Source organism: Dasypus novemcinctus, chromosome 3, assembly GCF_030445035.2.
Source record: "Dasypus novemcinctus isolate mDasNov1 chromosome 3, mDasNov1.1.hap2, whole genome shotgun sequence".
Taxonomy (NCBI): Eukaryota; Metazoa; Chordata; class Mammalia; order Cingulata; family Dasypodidae; genus Dasypus; species Dasypus novemcinctus.
Genome location: NC_080675.1, coordinates 107,657,344 through 107,678,513, shown reverse-complemented (window position 1 = coordinate 107,678,513; position 21,170 = coordinate 107,657,344). Strand labels below are relative to the sequence as shown.

The 21,170-nt window shown below is 40.3% G+C and overlaps 1 long non-coding RNA gene across 1 annotated transcript in view; it reads left to right on the top strand.

Moving 5' to 3' along the window:
• Nucleotides 1–21,170, top strand: part of LOC105745350 (uncharacterized) — an 84,099-nt gene continuing 62,929 nt past the window's right edge. The window contains exons 1-3 of the long non-coding RNA XR_011648400.1: nucleotides 1–283; nucleotides 368–554; nucleotides 1,168–1,329. This is a non-coding gene — a long non-coding RNA (uncharacterized lncRNA). The remainder of the gene's footprint in view (nucleotides 284–367; nucleotides 555–1,167; nucleotides 1,330–21,170) is intronic.

Below are 21,170 nucleotides of genomic sequence, written 5' to 3'. Positions count from 1 at the left end.
AGGTAACGAGGGAGGCACAGCGAGCTCGGGCTAGCAGGCGCGCAGACTCCACCGCCAGCCTCTACTCTTGCGAAAGGCGCTGGTGAAGCAGCCCTGACTCGGGGAAAAAGTCTTCTGACCATAACTAGACCCCACAAAAAGATGCAATGCGGAACGACTTTAGTTTGTGGGGAGTTTTTGTTTTTTGCTTTTTAAAGCACCGGATGGCAGGATTTTGGGAAAACAAATCTCAGAAATGAAGCGCGGGGAAACAACCCCGAGCAGGGAGGACAGCGGGGGAAAGGTGGGTCTCTTGACTTCCATTTCTCGCCAGGGTATGAGGACTTTCAGGTTTAAAAATCCGTTCTCTTCCCCCGCTTCTCCCCAGAACGCTTCGTCGCTCCTCTACCAACACCCCTCTTTTGAAACGCTCCGGGGACGGGGACCCGGGGCTGCAGGGAACGAGCACTCCTAAGGCAAGGCAGAGGCAGGCGACAGCAGCCCCGGTCTTCACGCCACAAATGACGCCTCAGTCGGGTTGGGTGTGGAGAGTCGCTGGGGCTATTGTGACTGAGGTAAAGTGGAGCATTTATCTTTCAAGCTATTGTTATTATTTTTTGTTGTAGTTGTTTTTGTCTGTTTTAAAGTTCAGTGCATCCAAACTTACTTTAAACCTAAATCCTGGCAGCTGGGGAAGCAGAATCTGCTGCCAGACCCTGGGTTGACTTTTTGAAAGGTCCCCATTAAACTCAGAAGTGGAAGAGAGAAGTTATCTGTAGACCATATGGGTCCACTTGAATATAGAGAAACAAGGAAGGCAAGTGTCCCGTTTGCACTTGAACCCAAATAAAAATATTTCTAGAAGGATATTCCCACAGATGAAGAAAAGATGAAGATCTCATTATATTTGTTTCAGTTCATTTTAATGAAATTTGGAGACATTGACAGTTTGGTCAACGTTCTAAGTAAATTAATGTGAAGGTCCTTAGGAAGAGACTGAAAACACCCCCTGCCATTAATCTTAAACCACTTGAAGATTATGATTAAAAGAATGGGATCACTAAGCATTATCATCTCAAATAGCTGTTAACTGAGGCCCCCCCCCCCCTTATTGTGGCAACAAAATAAACTCTCCACTAGGAATGGCATGTCTTCCCTTTTTATGTTTGTTTGTGTTTTGCTTTTAAGGGCGAAGAAGGAAAACAAAAGCAAAGAAAACCCTCTCAAAAAATCTTCGAATTGCCGCTGTTAAAATGCTACTATTCGTTTCTCATTTCATCTTTTGCCACAAAAGGAAAAGAAATCGAGTGATGTGTCTACATCTGATGAGAAGAAAATACTAAAAACAGTGTAGGTGTATTTTTATTATTTTCCCTGAAAAAATATATTTTAAATATCTACCAGTTTGGTGAGTTGAAAGCTGTGAAGATGGTAAAAGATGTTGACTTGTCCACATCTATTCTTTGACTTTTGCAGGCTTTTGTGTCAAAGAGAAATAGCTGGGAAAGAGAATTTGACAATTGCTAAGGAACAACAATGTTTTTCAAGTGTCTCTACCTAATCCCGTACTTGAGTGCTGGTAGGAAGTGGGGTGCTGTTTTCTCCTAATAAACCCCAAAGCCCTCATTAGACCCGAAAGAGAGGGGCAAGAATTCCATCACTGGGCATTTTGACAGAAATGGAAGCAGAGCCTCTCTGTTCTTTGAGCCCTTGGAAAGGACTCCTCCGAAAATATTCAAGAGCCGTTGTGTTTTCCTGTAGAGTCCTGAGTTGGGCGGACCTATCAGGGAAATACACAGTAATTAACACTTTAAAATGCAAGATGCTGAAATGAAGGACGGAGGCTAACAAAAATAAAAAATAAATTAAAAAAACACATGCTTCAAACCCTGCAAATTTCCAGATGCTACAGAAAATCAATGCAAATGCTTTCCCAGCCTAACTGAGCAGGCTCTCTCCTGCCGCGTGAGGATCCCAGTTTAAAGTGGAATAGGAGATCCCGCCTCCTCTAGAGCAGTAGGACCTTAGCCCGAGACTTCAGTGAGGTGCTGGAGGGGTGGTCACGCTTGCCCCGGCCCATGCCTCCCACCTGTGCCCTCGACCCCAAGCAGGCGCGTGGGAGAGGCGGGAACCTGGGCTGCCCCCTTCCCGGAGTCTCTAAGGGGGTGCCTAGAGCAGTGAGGCTCTTACCGAACCCAAGAGTAAACACCTTTGCGTTTACTCTTCTGCCCAAGACCCTGCCAAGCGCCGCAGGATCCCAGTCCTGAGGTGTACTCAACGGCCTGCCCAGCCCCGAGGGCGGCTCCGTGCCCGGGGACGGCGGACTCCTGGGCCACCGGCTTTGGTCCCAGGGAAAGTGTGAAACGCAATGCATGCAAGGGGCCGCCCCTCCCCCCCCCCCCCCCCCCCCCCCCAGGGTGTCGGAGCGTGTGTCTGTGTGTCTGTGTGTGAGAGAGAGAGACAGAGACACGTGCACTCGGCGCGGCCCTATGGCCGCAGATGTCAGCTGGGAATGTTCTTGGTACCGGCTTCCCAGCCCGGAAACCAATCTTCCCCCTCCTCTCTTTCCCCTCTAGTTGAAGTCACCCCAACTGCTCCCCAGATCGGGGCCACTGCCTGGTCAGGTGGGTCTTTAAGTGGCAGTGCCTGGGGAAAGATCCCCCGCAGGAGCAGGAACGGTGGCGGCTGAGCAGAGGGGGCCCCGGGGGACTGGGGGAGCGAGGGAGGAATTGGGAGGAAAGATGGTGCTTCTAGAGCCCAGGCATTCCTGTCTTCGAGTAATCGTCATCACTCTCAATCTCTTCACCCTGACCTGCGGCATCCGAAAAGCAGAGATGGATTCGCGGGAAAATCTCGCTCATGAAAGCGTCGGGATCTGACGCGGGCTCCTGAGACCCGCGCGGGCTTTGCTTCGATTCAAAAGTATGATTTTAATTTTCTTAATGAAGGCGCGCTCTAGAGCTCAGCTGATAATGGCTGTGCTAGTTTAATAGACTTCTGTCGAACAGAAAAAGACGGATAACTATCGGTTATAAGTAATCTGCTCTAATGCAATTATTTTCTCAGGTCCGAATGTCACTGTGCGGAGAGGGCAGGAGTGAATTAGGGCCCCGGGGACAGCAGACGAGGGGCAGGGCGATGGCCTGAAATACGGGCCGAACCTGTTTTGTGAGATGCACTTGGGTTAGGGGCTTGGGGGTCGAAGGCTTCAAAGCCGGTGTTCTGCACATGTGGGAGAGAAAAAACTCTCTCGCTGGCTTTCTGGCTTACTCCATTCCCTCCCTCTCTTTCCCTGCCTCCCTCTCTTTCTCCTTCTCTCTCCTCCTTTCTTGTGTCCCTCCTCCTTGTCGTCCCCCCCCCCCCCCCCCCAGCCAGCTTCTTCTCTTTTTTACTCCCTCTTCCTCTTTACTCTTACTTCTCCCAGGGAAATTTATTAATTTCCTCTTAGCCCCTCTATCTTGTGTGTTTTTGTGTATTTCAAGATAATTCATTAAATCCAAAGTATTTCTCTGAAACACACTGACATAGAAGTAGGCTCTTGGGTTGTGTCAGACCGTTCACATTTTGAAATCCAAAAGAACTGGATGTTTAAGGTATTAATGACCCTGTGTACCCATACCCAGGCAAAATGCCGGGACGATTATTTCTATCTGAATACAGAGCCAATGATGGTCACTTCAGCTGCCTGGGTTCTAATAAAAATGGATACTCGTGGTAATTTTTACTAGAAATTCTCCCAACTCTTCTTAGCTCTCCACTTCACATTTCCTGCCAAACACAATCACAGGCAAACATGATTAAAAAATAAGTAAAAATAATGAACAGGTCTCATATTTTCCCTTCTTAAAGAAAACGAGCAAGATCGATGGAAGGGAGAGCCTTTCATTCTCACCTAGATGAAAGACTGGGAGACAGGCCAGACCCACAGGCCAGAGGAGTGTGCCTCCCGCAGTGGGCCAGGCACCCTGAAGTCCAGCTCTCCAGCCTGAACCTCTGCTCATTGCCACTTCAGCCCCCATTCTGCAGCCTCTTCCCCGGAACAAAGAAACTTCTTCTTGGAATTGAGGCAAGAAAAGGGTTAAATGGTCCGCTGAGCTGTAAGTGACAGCTCCAGACCCTGGAGATGAGGCGAGGGTAGCTGGGCCAGGCGCACCTCTGACTCGAGTTTCATAGTCTAACTCCGTCTACGGTTCCCTCATCTTGTAAATCTTCCTCCCTCCCTCCCTCTCTCTGCCCCTTCCTCCTTCGTTCCCTCTTCCACACGCGCGCGTGTGCACGCAAACATCTAGGAAGCTCTGCAGTACTATCTGCTCTTCCCTGACCCTGCCTATTTCCCCTATCCTTGGCAACCACGCCTGAAAACAGGTAAGGAGGAACATCAAAACAAACAAAAATCCTTTTGCAAAACACCCTCAGATGCCCCTGCGTGGGGAAGAGCACAACTGGTGCCCTGACACGGGAACTTGGGGTGTGGCTGGGAGCGAGGCCCCTTGAAGCTCTGGGCCTCGAGGTGCACTTGCCTCCTGGAGGGTGAGGATGGGGTGAGGTTGGTTGGGGGGTCGCCTCCCACCCTCTCCTTTCCCCACGCTCTTCCCTGGCTACTGGGAAAGGAATTGGGAAGAAACTGTTCTCAGGCCCCAGCTCCCAGGCCTTGCATAGCAGGCGCGCACGGCGGGGCCCTAGGAGTTGCAGTGGTGTGGGGGGTAGCCCAAGGCTCCTGCCTAGAGAGGTTGTGCAACGAGAGCAGCCCGCCCCAGCTCCTTAAAGGCTCAGCCTTAAATGCCTTTTAAAGATAGGGTAGATGTCTTGCAGGGCCAGGCCCAGCCCATTCCAACCACCTCTGCTGAGAGGGAGTCTTTCCAGTCGCTGAGTCACTTCGGGTGGCCCCAGGGACAGAGGGTTTGCTTCTGGCAAAACGAGCGGGTAGACGCCTCCCCCCTACCCCTCTCCTTCCCACCCTCCATTCCTCTCTCCATCAGTCCCTCCCCTCCTCTCTCTTTTTGTCTCTCTCCATCTATCTCAAGGATGAAGTCACTGTCATCCTTAGCTCTATCTCTCTGTCATCTCTTGAGGGGACCTATTTACGGGAACTGCGTGTGGTTTGGCTACTTGGGAAAGGAATACCAGAGACACAGAAAGCGTCCCTCCGCCCCAAGCTCTGGATGGATCCAATTCTGCTTTTGAAAAGTAGGTGGGAAAGAAGACAGAGACTCTTGTCCAACATGAGTTTTTCAGGATCCCCCTCAGCCAAACAAAGTTGAGAAGGGCTGTGTGGAAGGTGAAAAGTCAGTTATCTCCAAAAGGTATCTCCAAGGAGAAACCGTGGTTGGAGCAAGAAAATCACCACTTCTAAACCAGCTCAGAACTTCTTGCAAAGATGTCTCGGGGTCCCACCCTGTGGCATTGTCCAGGTCTCTAGGCTTTCTCAGTTCATTTTCTGAAGCAACTGACTAGATTAGGACTGGGGGAAACGAGAAGGGTCAGTCAGACTTAGCTTTGCTTCTCTCTCATTTACCTTCCATTTTAAAAGTAAGTAGAAGAGCTTTTTTTTTTTTTTAAGTGACTAAAATGCACAATTATATTCACATGGAATTCAGGTGTAAAAAAAATAGCACAGTGTTACAACATAAAGTAAATTCCCTAGAAGTTTGAGGCAAATACCTGGCAGTTTTTTCTGCTCAGTTAATTATTCAGGTCTTTTCATTTTAATACAGATTAAATAAAGTGCACGATATGTACAATATTGCCCCACCACAATTCAGTGAGGGTAGTTTGGTTTATATTTTGAACTTTATCCTTGGGTCTTAGGACTTTTCAACATTGAAGTGAAGTGTAACTAGAATAAGGTCACAGGTGATTGACAAGTTCAAGTAACTTAGTTCAATTATCAAACTTTTATTTCTAAATTGCATTCAATTATATTTTCCTGCTTCACTATAAATAACCTCAGAAAGTCCAGTGGGAGCAGACAATTTACACCAGGCATTATGTACCATTATTTGTAAAAACATCTTGTAATGTATGCCTCTAATTTTTCTGTGGAGACGAAGTCTTTCTAATAAGATTTAGAAATGTTGCTAACTTGCTTGGTCAAAGGCAATAACTTTAAAGATGCAATAATCACTAAATTTTGAAAACTTTCTAAAATAGCTCTAGATTTCTAATCTATTGGCAGAAGCTGAAGACTGTTCAGGGTCTAATTCTCTGGATTTGAACATGCTATATTCAGTGCCCATCTATCTAAATGATAAACAGGAGGGCAATTCTTATACTCTCTCTATACATATACTACATGTGCATATATACTCTACAATTCAATTTCAACATAATATCTCAAAGTTTTTGTATGCATTATTCAGTAGATAACCAAGCTCTTCAGATCAAGGATCATGCTGCCACATCTGGAAATGTTTCTTTTCTTTCCAGCTCTTCCTCCACCCACCGCCACCCATGAAAGAAATAGCTGAATCCTCCCCCTCCACCATTATATGATAGCATCAGCTTTTAATCAGCAAGAGGCACTCCTATTTAAATTTACAGGATGACTCGTTATTTCATTTATCTTTTCTTTTGGAGGAAAGTGAAACAAGAGCACCACCCTTATTAATTATAAGATTGATGGGGTGAAAAAAGCCAAATGAATTTGGCTTGCAAATTATGAGTAGAGATATGAATATTTATAACTGTGCCAGGAACTGCAGTCATGAACCCTGGGTATCACGCTTAGGAGACAGTCAGACCAAGGCATTCAGTGTGGGTTCAGTCTCCCCAAATCTGACATGACATAAATGGGAAACTTCTAAATTAGACCCAGGGTGGGCTCCCATCAAATCAATTTTTTTTTTCCCTAATCTCACTGAACATGAACTTACTTGTAGTGATTTCCAGCATAAGCTTTAAAAGCCTTTTAAGGTAAAGGCAGAAGAGAGTAGAAAGGAAAACAGCAATGAGAGAAAAATAAGAGGAAAAGTTTTCTCCCTGTGTTTGTTTTCCATTTGATACACTAGGCTTACTCATGCTTTCGTCCCAAAGTGTAAAAATGTAAGTGAAAGGTGGAGACAGAAAGGGAGAGGGTCAAAACAAGGATTTAATGATTCAGTAAAAGGTGAGGTATATCCTCTTCTTTTCTTCCTCTTGATTAAACATTTAAGAGTTTCATAGTGTTTTGGAAAAAGGGGTTTTAGGAGCTTGAGATATAATGAGCTCAGTGACTTTCTCACCACCAGCTTCTTTTCTGTAAAAGGATTTTTGAGTGGGAGGCTGACCCAATCCTGTGAAAATGGTTCATTCCGACATCGGAGTCAGCCTAGCACATACATTTTGAAAAGGAAGACAAGTTGCTTTCAAACAGAAATGCTAAGCATTCTAAAAAGCATAAGCAATTTAAAAAGTACTCAAATTTTCTGAAAAAACTCCCAACTACATATATATATATTCACAATTATATGTGGCCATTTGTGCTAAATTGATGCTTTATGTATATCCTGTCTCAATTTGTCTGTTCTTTGTAAGGATATAATTTTTTTTATAGAAGCGATACCACTGACAATTTATGTAAATTCACAAACCTTGAAATTGATGCATTTCCTATCAATCACACTGAGTAGATACAGTAAAACACAGTCAACATTTGTATATCAATAGTGACACACACACAAATCTGTTTTGTTCAATTTAAATGCTCTTCAGTGTGTCATTTCATATTTTTATCGAGCATGTTATGGGTTAGGCATCCTGTTTCAGCTGATTGTTAAATACATAATCTAATGAAAATTCAAAATAGAGTATTTACTTATTGTGGATTTAGAGCTGAAAGGGCTTTGGGGACAAAATGGTCAACCCCTCATATCTTTCTGACAAGGAAATGGAGGTCCAAAGATAGCAACTGACCAATCCAACTCATAGAACTAGTTAGCTACAGGTTTTGACAAAATCCCAAAGCTCTTACTTTAAGGCTTTTTCTTACTCTAGTGTTTTGTCATTTTCTGCCCCTTATATTAGAGCAATATGTATAATATTATATGCAGACTTTTCTACTAATATTTTTCTTCCTAGCATACTGACAATGAAATTCTTATTAAATAATAATAAGATATTGACTGGACTGTTTGCCAATATGAAGATTTGTAGCTCATCTGTGATGTCTGTATTGATTAAAAAAGAATGAGATCTACAGATAACCTGGAGGATAAATAGATCTCAGTACTGACACAAAAACAAACTTTATATTAATAGAAATGCTAACCTACTATAATTTATTGTTCATGCAGCAGCTTATTAAGTCAATCTTGAAATTGATATAAATAACAATAAGTGAGAAGGATGTCTCAAAATCTCCACAAAGTGCTCACCAAGGATATTTAAACTACTACAGAAGTTCCTTGACTTCAACACTAGTAGCTTACTTCTAGGTGACTTTCCCCATCTGGCTCTTCTCTTCACCCCAAATTGAATCCTACGTATGCTCCGTATTTTTTATATTAAGGGGAATCCTATTCATGCCTGAGATGATCTTATATTTATGATGGCCTTTTCTGTCAAATTATTATCTCTGTAGCTTGCTGTCAGAAATGTCACTCAAAATTTTCTTTCCACCTCCCTTTACCCTCTGTCATAATAACTTAGAAGGTCTAATCCAAGTAGAATCTACTTCACCTAAAATGTACAGCTAGGGGAACTTTTTTCTACCTCACTTCATCCCCATTCTTACTCTTTTTAAGGACTGTTCATGCTTCTCTTTGTGGCAAAATTGTCCATCCATGTAGTTTATCTTAAGATTCAAATACCCAACTTTTGTGAGAAAAGTTTGTTTATAATTGTGTTTGGCTTATATTTTCTCAGTCTATGCTACTTAGGTTAATACTTTGGCAAAAATTTCATTGAAACAAAAAAGCCTTCCAATCACAGAAATTTCTGGAGTAAAAATAGCAGATATTTGATTTTCTTTTCTTTTCTTTTCTTTTTTTTAGATACTGGGGATGGGGGACTAAACCCAGGACTTTGTATGTGGGAAGCTGGCACTCAACCACTGAGCCACATTGGCTTTTCTGAATTGGTTTTATCATTTGTTTTGCATGTTGTTAATTTTGTTTTTTTCAGGAGGCACCGGGAATTGAACCTGGGACTTCCCATGTGGGAGGCAGGCATTCAACCACTTGAGCCACATCTGCTCCCCTAGATATTTAATTTTTAAATGCAAAAAGTAAAATAGCAAACTTGTTTGGGTCTAGCTCCTTCCCTTATCAGAGTTGCCACCTTTTTGCTATGTTTCCATTTCATTATTTTTGCATGAATATGATAAATGGTCATGAAATCTAACCATTTTTATTTAATGCTCATAAAAACTAGTAGGTTTTCAAACAGATGTGGCCTGATATGGTTCAGTGAATTTAGTGGACTTCTCATATAAATGGAATAATAACCATAGGGAAGATGAATTTTATATCCATGTTTACCTCTTCCAGAGCTTATCTTATTATAATTACAAATAGTGTTTACTATGTCTTATGCAACATGCATACACCATTTTCTAGACGTTGTACAAAACCTTAACTTGATCACTGCCATCTACAGTTTATAATCTGAGATAACACTGACACCCGAAATACTGAGAGACATGGACAAATAGAAGATATGGCACTGTTATAGATTGTTTTTTTCTATAAAAAGGCACTGGAAAATAAAAAAAAATTTTTTTTTAATGTCCTGGAGCCTAGTTCATGAATGAACAAATATTTATCTTCTCCTAGTTTAAATATTTTTCTTTCAGATCCAAATAGGTGGTTGGGAAAGAAAGTTCATTTCATTTATTTTATATCCACTAGAGATGATTTTGAGGGAGTAAGTGTTCCCCCTTCAAATCTTTTTAAGAGATCAGTAAAAAGATGGAGGTGTCAGTCAGAACTGCCTAAGTGGAGAGGATATAAGGGTTTCACTAACAAAGGCAAGGGAGCACGATGGTTTCAAACATAACTTTACAGTCAGACTATTGGGACCTAAAGGCTGGTTCAGTCACTAATTAGCTATGTGACCTTAGGCAAACTAACATTTCTAAACTTCTCAGCATTTTTACATGCTCATCAAATAAGTTAATGCATGAAGGTATTTATCTCAGTACTTGGTTCATGGTGAGAATTTAATAAATACTAGTTGCTATTATTATAATTATCGTCACTAATGGGTTAGTCAATAACCAACCCTCCCTCAGCTTAGACAGGACCATATGTGAACAATCCATGAAATTTAAACATCTTCTACTTGTAATAATGATGTAGAAACTCAATAACCTTTGTTAGTATAGATTCCCCACTTATTCTGTATCCTTTAGGTCACTTCAATTGGTTATATTTTTGTTCCCATATACTTATCCTTTATTATTCCTTCTTTAATAAGGCCTAAAAGGCACACATATTTGTATGCAAGCCATTTGGTAAATGGTTGATTGGGTTGTTTGGTTTTCAGATAGTGGGAAGACCACTGGACTGGGTGCCATAAAAACCGGATTCTAAATGGTTTTCTGCCGCTGATGAGTGGTAAAGCTGGGCCTTTTTCTGGCTCTAATAGCTGATTATTGCATGGCTCACATAGGAAACTTTTTCTAGCAGAAGTTTGCTCTTTCTCCCCAGGGTGTATTAAGAATACATTAAGTGCCTGGCCCCATTAAAGGCCTTGGGACCCAAAGAGAAATAACTAGAATTCTGTCCTCAAGAAACTTACAGTCTAGTGGAGGAGCAAAGATTACATTAAATCATGTTAAGTGCTATGTTAGAGGTAAATGTAGGGAATTGTAAGAAGCAACATTTAACAGTGGGAGGCAAACATAGCCAATGGAAAAATCAGGGAAAGCTTTATAGAGGAGGTGGCACCTGAACTGAGTCTTGAAGAAGAAAGAAGAGTTAATGAAGATGTGAGGAAAAGGCAATCCAGGACAGAAACATGTGCAAAGAAAGAGAAGGGGGAGAAAGCAAAGGTCATTGAGAGAACTCCAGGTTTTCAGCAATTTGGAGGGCAGAGGGTGGGTAAGTTGGTAGAGATGAGACTTCTTTTCACTCTTCTGTCTCTCCTTAGTCAAACTCACCCACTCCTTTGATTTCAGTCACCCTCTATTTAATATCTTCAGCCCAGAAACTGCTTTTGAACTTTAGACCTAAATATACAACTATCCACTGGACATCTCTACTGGTCTGGAAGCACCTCAAACTCATAATTTTCACACAGTGAAACGCCTCCTGTGTTCACTATTTCAGTAAATGGTATTACAGTTGCTTGCACTGGAAATTTGCATTTTATCCTCAAGACTTCCTTTTCTCGAACCCTCATATCCTCCACATACAAATCATTTCCAAGTCCTAATGATAATACCCCCTAAATGCATTTTTAAAAACTTACATGCTTTTCTCTATTTCTACTGCTATCACCCCTTTGTCTTGATGGCTCAATGCTCTCAAGTCAAATCTGATTCCGTCATAGTCCTATTTTAAATCTTTCAACTGGAATCCATTATTTTTAGGATAAAGTCCAAACCTTAACAGAACTTAAAGCCTTGCTTGATTTCCATTACTGTCTCCCCATCTCTAGTCCATCTGTAAGCCCTCCCTCTCTTTGCTCCAGTCACATTTCCCTTCTTTATGTTTCTTAAATGATCTAACCTTCTTTCCAGCTTAGGGCTTTTGTAAAATTCTGTTTCCTGTTCTCAAAGGTTCCTCCCTCTTCCACTGCACCCCACTCCTAATTTATCTACTTCATTATTAAGATCTCAGTTTAAATGCTATTTCCACAGGAAGGTTCTTCTTGACCATTTCCCCCAGATTAGGTTAGATTATCTGTTTACAGTAAATGTAACATTTACATTTCATTTGTAGCATTATCAAACCTATACTCAATTAATAATTAATCACATAATTCTTTGCTTAATGTCTATTTCCCTTGCTAGGCTATGAGTTTCATGAGGACAGGGTCGCCACAGTAACTGCAATATCTAATAAATATTTTTTGAAGGGAAAAATGATGAAAGAGAGGGAGCAGTTAAATAAGATAAAGCCTGAAAAGTGTCCATTGGATTCAGCAACCAAAAGATCATTGGTGACCTCAGAGAAGGCAGTTACAGTGGAGTGGTGTGGAAAGATGGCACATTGAAGTGTGTTGAAAAGCAAAAGGAAGGTGAGAAAGTGGAGGCAGGGCATAAAAGGTATAAGGTAAAAAGAGAGAAGATACACTAATGGAGAGATTTAAAGATATAGGACAGAGAAAAGATAAATTAATGGAAGAAGGTCCAGATGTTTGTAGTAGAGGCTGAGATCCAAGCATAGGATTAGTTTTGTAAAAGTTACAAGTCACTTCTTCATTGAGAGAAGAAGAAAGAAAGTAGAAGAATGTGTACATATGGATTAAATAGCGGTGTGGAGCCTAGAAGATCATATGGTTCTGCTTGATAGCCTGGATTTGTTCTCACTTGTAGGAGGTAGTCTGAGAAATGGGGTGGTGGAACAGGATATAAAAAGAGAAGTGAAAGTTTAAAATCACTGTTGAGGGAAATGGAAGAGGAAGCTGATCAGGATCTGGTCAAAACATGACTGAACTTTGCCAAGGGAGATTTGTGGTGTCAACCATCCATTTCATTGTATAGTTTTGTCCAGAAGTGCTCAGCAATCTCGGCAAATGAGTGAGATGCTTAGATTCTTCCAAGTCTGAGAGTTTGCAGGGAAAGCATATTTAGAGAGTTGAGAATACATGTTGGAGAGTATTTGAATTAATGAACCATCATGTCTAAGTTAGATAAAGATGGAAATGAAGACACAATATGGGTAACAAACAGGGAATACAGTTAGTGACAAAGGGGGTTGGACATTTACTTGGCGAAAGGAAGCAACAGGTTTTGAGAAGCAGAAAAATGTAGGGTAGTGTAATGAGAGGTTGTTACATCAGAATTTGATATGTAGAGGTGGACGTTTCCTGGGTGATAACTAGATCCAGACTGACCATGGGAATAGATATCATAAGAGGCATTTTCATGTTTGCCCTAAAAGCTGTGACAGCACCCTCCTTTCTTCTCACTTCATGCTATGAATTCCTTTTGGGCTCCTTGGGCCAGATCACTAAAAAAATGGCAAAAGAGAAAATGGGGATATGGGTTGTTCATTAGTTCTTTGTCATTTTAATTTAATTCACTTCAACCAGTGTTTAATGCCTGAATACCAGGTGCCAAAGCATTGCCATGTGGTGGAGAAGGATTCTTTGTTTAAGGAAGAAGAAGATACTTAAGTCGGGCCATGAAAAATGGATTGGGAAGAATTTCAGTCAGAAATAGTAGCATAAATAAGACATACAACAATATGGTGTCTGGGGATACCAGCATGGAATATGGTATGACAAGAGCTTCATATGCTAAAGGAGGTTGAGGTCACAGAAGACCTCATAGACATACTAATGTATGGTGATAAGAAGCTCTGAAGAGTTTCAAGCAGATGAGTGATGAGGTCCCATTTACATTTGCGATATGTCATTCTGTTAACTTCATGGAGAGTAGTTTGGAAAGTGGGGGCAAGACTAGAAGCAGCAACATTAGTGACTTCAACATTTGATAGCTCTATACTTTAGGTTATTTATTTATTCTCTCTGCATCTTTGTTCTTTTATCTGTATAGGTGGAATGATAATAGTATCTATTCTGTAGACTTGTTGGGAAGATTAAAGTTATGTATTTATAAAGCACTTAAAACAATGCCTGGCAGATTCCATGCCTCAGGCAGAAAAGGTAAAATTTAAGCATAGAACATCTTGTAGTGCCAGAAAGTACCAAAGCGTTCACACAAAAAAATGATGGGGCCATGTCAAAAGGAACCCTGAAGCCAGCTTGTGGGAGTTTCCACTGATCAAATTTGGCATGATTTGAGCATAAAAATAAATAAGGACAGTAATGGATTATAATCTATTAAACAAAAGAATCTGTGAGTCTCTAGTGATAATATATAAATAAGATTATAAAGCCCTTCTGTACAGTAGCATGCCAACCAATATAGAAGGAAGAAAAATCACCTTTTGCAGCCATCATAGAAAAGACTGATTCAGGCAAGACTCATCAATGGATGGCTAAATCTAGTGGAGAAAAGTTGATGAAGAGTAGGAAATTAACAGGATACCAAAGTATCTCACCATAAATTACTTATTAATTACCAAAGGAAAAATAGTAACTATACAGTGGAGAAAAAAGACATCTTAACCAAGTGATCAAAACTAACATCACCAATAAGGAGGATGTACCACCAACATGATGCTATGAGAAGAATACATCCTTACTTCTGTGGCATTCCAGTCCCAAATGCACATACTATCTGAGTATAGTCATGATGAAACACACACACAAACCCATATTAAGGAACTTTCTATAAAATAACTGTTTTATATTCTTCAGAACAAAGGCTGAGGGACCATTCCACATTAAAGGAGACCTGACAACTAAAGGAGATCAGTGATCCTGGACTGGATTCTGTACTGGAAAAAAATTGCTGTGAGGGACATTATTGGGGTTATAGATGAAATTGGAAAATGGACTGTAAATTAGATGGATGTATTGTGTCAATATTAAATTGTCTCAAATGATAACTGTACTATGGTTATTTAAGAAAATATACACTGAAATGTAAATGGGTAAAGTAGTATGATGTATGCAACCAACTCAAATTGTTTAGGAAACAAACATGGAAAGGAAAACGGAGAGAGAAAGACTGAGAGTTAACAAAAATGTTGCAAAATGAGTTAAAAATTTGCTAAATTGGGGAAAGGATGCACAAGAGTTCAGCATACTTCTTGTAACTTCTCTATAATTTTGAAATAATTTCAAAAATAAAAAGTTAAAAAAAATGAAAAAAGATGGCTGATCCATTGGAAGCTCACAATAAAAGTTAACTTATGGGCCATGACGTGGACCATTGACCATGAGGGGCAGAGGTGCCCAAAGATGCACTTACCAAATGCAATGGATGTGTCATGATGATGGGAATGAGTGTTGCTGGGGGGGAGAGGTGGGGTGGGGGTGGTGGGGTTAAATGGGACCTCATATATATATATTTTTAATGTAATATTATTACAAAGCCAATAAAAAAAAAGTTAACTATCAGCATGAGTAGGGAAATTCTTGCAGTATTTCAAGTAAGAGGTGAAATACTTGCCTGATTGGTATTGTTAGTAGGAATATAGTAGACATGAAATATTCATGCTAGCTGCACCAGAAATTCTGGCAGTCATGTGGGGAATGCTTTATGCCACAGCATGCCATGTCATTAGATATATGACACATTGCCTCAAGTCATACATCCCATAGCCAATCCTTACCATGCAGCATGAGCATTTGGTGACATACTCTTACTGTGTGCTAAGCAGCATAGCAGTCTATCCAATTTAGTTAAGCTGAGTTTACTGCTGTGCCCTATGAAACCTCTGTAGGCCCAGAAGTGAAGAGAAAAACCTAATTCATTTTTTGATAGACAAAGATCTTCCCCCTTTCTTTCCCTTCTCTTAGGGAGAAAATCAGAAGGAGCAGGTGGTAGAAAAAGGAAAAACATTGAGAATTGTTATGAGAGTGTTCCAGAATGGGCATTCTGGAGGACAACTCCTTTCTTTATTCCTGCAGACTTCCCTTGACTGCCAGCCACTTAGCCTAGAGTTGTTTATGCCTAAGCCTGGATCCCTTTCAAGACTAGAAAAAGATGAGGTTGCTAACCTCCTCTTTCAGGTCTACTTAGGATAGTCCTGTGGTTCAGGATCAACACAGGTGACTCATTTGTGGCTGTAAAGTTGCATGCCAGCTCAGGCAGCACATACGATGGGATGGATTATGTCATTTCAGCAAAGTGTTGATAAGTTGAATAAAGCTTGTTTGAGCAAATAAAGTGAGTTAGATCAGAAATAGTTTTATTTTAAAGCTTTTAGTACTTCCTGTTTGCTGACAGAATAAAGCTCAAGATGACTTTCTACCATCTTGAATTATTCCACCTTACCAAACCCTCCACACAGTAATACTGAAATTCTACTGAACAACTCACCAGGCCAATGATATACCATTTACTTTCCTTCTAGAGCTTTATTCATTCTATTATCTATATCAGGAATCCTTTGGTCTACCACTATCCTATATATCCTTACAGTGTCAACTCAAATGCCACCAACTTCTGGTAATCCTCCAAGGTATATCCAAGCCAAATGGAAACATGTTTCTTCCTTTAGTCTATTTAAAGTATTTCCCCCACATATACATGAATATATTGTCAGACATTTTAACCTAAATAAGTTAAATTTTATTAAAGCCCCTTTCAGTCTTCTCTTTCTATGCTGTCTTAAAAAGACTCGAAGGAATTAACCAGAAATGGAAATATTGCAGGAGTGAGAAAGTTATTGGATATTTGTTAGAGATTAAATCTAATCTATTCCTCAAGGGAAACATGAAATTAGAGACACTGCAAGGCCTGGTATAAACTTTTGTAAGCAAAATATGGAATCTTATATCTTTGATATATGTAAAGTATTTTATTTTTAGATTTTACACTCCTTTGAAGAGCATTAATTTTTTATGTCACGTTAAGTAGAGATATTGCTGTTTTATATATAAAAACCTTATCTTTGGGTTATTTACCTTTTCCTTTTTTCAGAAACTGTTGTGTTTCCAATTCCAACTTCAGGGACAAACAAATGGTCATCTGAGTGACATCATTAATAGAAGCATCAATTTTAGAAGCTTTACTTCTGGAAGTAGAATAAAAAGGAGGTGTAACCTAGAGTTTAAGATACCCACTGGTAATGAGGGTATTTGAGTGATGGTAATTGGCAAGGAGAAAGACTTAAAGATCTATCTAGAGACCAGCCATCACACTCCAGGCATGCTGCCAGATAAAGACTAAAAACAGCATGCAAAATGGCAAGAAAAATATGCTCCTTGGTTTCTTCATTGCCATAAAAGCCACTGGGGGAGGGCTTAAAGAGATATACTACTCCTGAATGTAACCTTTACACTTCTTGTTCCATGACTTGAGTAAAAACGTTTGGTATCAGGGAATAGGGACAGGAATATCATCTTCAACAAGATGTAACCATCTAGTCTATCTCTTCCTTATCAGAAAAAGGTAAAGTAAGAAAGTTCACAGAGTGATCATCTATTTAGATTCAATGATGGTCTTGGAACGAGGTGACTCAACGATACTTTTTCTTTCCTTCAGACTAAAATATGGACTGTCTTTAACCTTGAGGATGACCATTCCATTACCAATGTGATTTTATTTTTGCACATCCACACAAGATTTGGTAGTCTGCAACAAATACCCAGCATGTTACCCCAGCTTCTTAGTCTAGGAAAAGCCTATCACTTTATTTATTTACTTATTTATTTAATTTAAATTTTTTGAAGATTTATTTTATTTATTTCTCCCCTCCCCCCTGTTCCTCCCATTTCCCCCATTGTCTGCTTTCTGTGTCTGTTTGCTGTGTGTTCTTCTGTGTCTGCTTATATTCTCATTAGGCAGCTCTGGGAACTGATCCTGGGACCTCCCGAAGTGGGAGAGAGGTGATTACTATCTTGTGCCATCTCAACTCCCTGTTCTGCTACATCTTCTTATTTTCTCTCCTCTTTGTCTCTTGTTGCGTCATCTTGATGCACAAGCTCTCACCATTGCCCAGCATTCCTGTGCAGGGCGGCTTTCCTGCGCTGGGTGGCATATCCACACAGGGCGGCACTCCTGTGTGGGGCAGCATTCTCACATGGGCTGGCACTCTGTGTGGGCCAGCTTGCCCTCACCAGAGCTCTGGGCATTGAACCCTGGATCTCCAATATGGTAGACGGGAGCCCAATTGGTTGAGCCACATCCATTCCCTGTCAATTTAATTATTAAAGCCAATTCAATTTTTGTGCTTTTGTGAGCAGAATCTTTTAGATGACGTGAGCCAATCCACATGCCATTATTACATTGACATTTGACGTGTTCCTGACAGCTGTCACTGTCAAGCGTGTCTACCCTTGACCTATGTGGTGGTTTGAAAGTATATGTACCCCAAAAGCATGTTCTTAAATCTAATCTGTTCCTCTCTGTGTGGACCCATTTGTAAGGAGGACCTTTTGGCAAGGCTACTCCAGTTAAGGTATAACCCAACTCATTCAGGCTGAGTCTTAATCCTCTTATTGGAGTATCTTGTAAACAGGATGAATACAGAGGAAGACAGTCACAGAAGCAAGAATCTGAAATCAGTGAAACCTGGCAGAGAAGGGAGAGACCAGCAATCTTGCCATGCACCTTGTCATGTGATAGAAGAGTCCAGGATCACCAGCAGTCAGTCTTCAGGAAGAAAGCATTGTCTTAATGATGTTAATGATGACTTTTTCTTTTTTAAAGATTTATTTCTCTCCCCTTCCCGCCCCCCTCTGCCCCTGTTGTCTGCTCTCTGTGTCCACTCACTGTGTGTTCTTCTGTGTCCTTCTGTGTCCACTTGCACCCTCAGCAGCACCGGGAAACTGTGTCTCTTTTTTGTTGCGTCATCTTGCTGCGTCAGCTCTCTGTGTGTGCTGCACCACTCCCAGACAGACTGCGCTTTTTTCACACAGGGCGGCTCTCCTTGCAGGGTGCACTCCTTGCATGTGGGGCACCCCCACACAGTGGCGCCCCTATGTGGCACAGCACTCTTTGCACGTGGCAGTTCTGTGCATGGGCCAGCTCACCACACGGGTCAGGAGGTCCTGGGCTTGAACCCTGGGCCCTCCCTTATGGTAGGTGGACGCTCTATCAGTTGAGCCATGTCCTCTTCCCAATGATGCCTTGATTTGGACATTTTCATGGCCTCAAAACTGTAAGCTTGTAAACTAGTAAATTTCTGTCACAAAAAGCCAACCCATTTTATGGTATCTGCTTTAAGCAGCCTAACAAACTAAAACAACTCGAATCTAAGACAGTTAGTAAATTATACCAGTTCAGTTAGTGAATAAATCAGCTAAAATTGTTGCTTGATTGAACCATATAGTCATTTGACACACTATAAACTGTCACATCGAAGGAAATGAGAAGAAATGAAATTGTGTTGCCTCCTGGGTCATTTTACATCTCTGAATGTGTTTCCTTTTCTGTAAAATGGGTATATTAATATTTTGCCTTGCCTCTGGTAAGGATTAGAAATAACTGATGTAAAGTATCTAACATGTAGCAGATATTCAATAAATAGTTGCTATAATACATTATCTTTATATAATAAAAGTTCAAATTACACTGAAAAAAACTAGGGAATTAATTACTGTTCTGTGTGTGTATTTAAAAAAAACAGTACTGTTTATTATCTTTTTAATGTCCATGGGGTCAGTAATGATGGACCTTCTTTAATTTTTTTTTTAGGAGATACTGGGGCTCAAACCCAGAACCTTATACGTAGGAATCAGGCACTCAACCACTTGAGCTACAGCCTTTCCCTTTAGGTTTTTAGTTTGCTGCTTGTGGAATATTTTTTAGTAAATAGCTAATATAACTGGTATTCTGTAAACTGAGTAAGAGAATAATAGTAATTGAGGAAAGGGGAGGCTACTGTTTCTAGTTCAACATTTTATAAAATGGATTACAAATGAAAATAAGGTCAGTATTCTCATACAGTGGAATCCCCTAGACATTAAGATCATTGACAGAATAAAGGTTGTAAGCAAAACAGTAATACATGCATCAAAAGAAACTTTAAAAAATCTTTTTAAAATTTTTAATTTCTGGAAGGCCAAAAAACTACCATGTAACTTGGAGGCTCTGTACTAGATCATTTGTCTTTCTGACCTTCTGATCTTGGTTGGTTTTTCAATGCTATTAGCATCGCTAAGGTTACAATTTGGTGGAGATTCTGGATTGCAGTTGTGCTGTCAAAGGGTCATTCTTCCTGGTAATAAGGTAGCTAGTGGTCCCAGGGAGAGAGGAGAAAACAATCAGGTTGTAGAAGCTGAAACATACTGAAGTTGAGAGTAGGTTTTGGCAGAAGCCCAGCTCTTCTTTCTCAAAGCATTTATTACCATTGCAAGGAAGAAGAAAATGGTGAGGTTTACACAAATAGCCACACTGCAAGGCCAAGTGACAAAGAAACACTACAATGAAAAAACGTAAACTGGAATATACTTGAGGACTATTTTTGAGAGTACTTTGTTTTTTCATTTACACTATTGAGTCACATGTTAAGGGGTGTGGATCCCATTAAAAAGAAGCATACTGCTTATTTTGAAGCAAATTATTATCAAATGACTATGCTTCAAAACATTTCTTAATTTCAATTTGAAGTGAAGTCATTTGAGTTTGAAGCATATGCCTTTGCTAAATTGTTGCCAACAAAAAGAGAAAAAAAAGAAAGAGAACGAGCACAAGAGACAACTTAATTTTTGCACTCACTGCTTGCAAAACTGTTGATTCAATATGTGACTGAAAGTTCAAGTCCTGACAGTAGAGCTTTATTTACTGAGACCTGGAATGACCCACACTCATTTTCACTAGTGATTTTTCACTTCACAGGTAAAGGTAATCTTCAATAACTGTTGTATTTGGTTCAAATGAAGATTGTGACTAGCCTGTGACTTGTAACTGTAATTTAAACCTAAATGAAGATTTTAATAATTTAGTGGCAAATAAACAATTAAAAAATAGTGGATAGCACTTTTTTAGGTCCCATAAAATATTTGCAAAACAATATTTGAGGACAATTTACCTCTATCCATGTGCAGTTCAACTTCATGGACTACACATGAATTAAAACTTCATCTACATACATTATCTAACCTACACTTTGGGCCTTATGGATAATTTCCTTATTGATTTTTCCCACCTTGGAGGTAAAGTGTGGATTATTTTTCTTAACATTTTATTTTATTATTTTTTGAAATACTGATGCATTAACATTATAAGAAACCCAAACAATATGAAATGATATTCTGTGAAAATAAGACTTCCCGATGCCCAGAGATGTACTCACCAGATGCAACGGATGTGTCATGACGATGGGGGAGAGTGTTACTGTGGGGGGAGTGGTGGGGTGGGGGCGGTGGGGGTGAATGGGGACCTCATATTTTTTGAATGTAATATTTTTTAAAAAAATGAATAAATTGAGTAGAATTTGGAAAAAAGAAAAAGAAAATAAGACTTCCATTCTCATGCGCCAGTGACATTTCCTATCTCTGACAGTTACTACAGCATTTTAAATCTA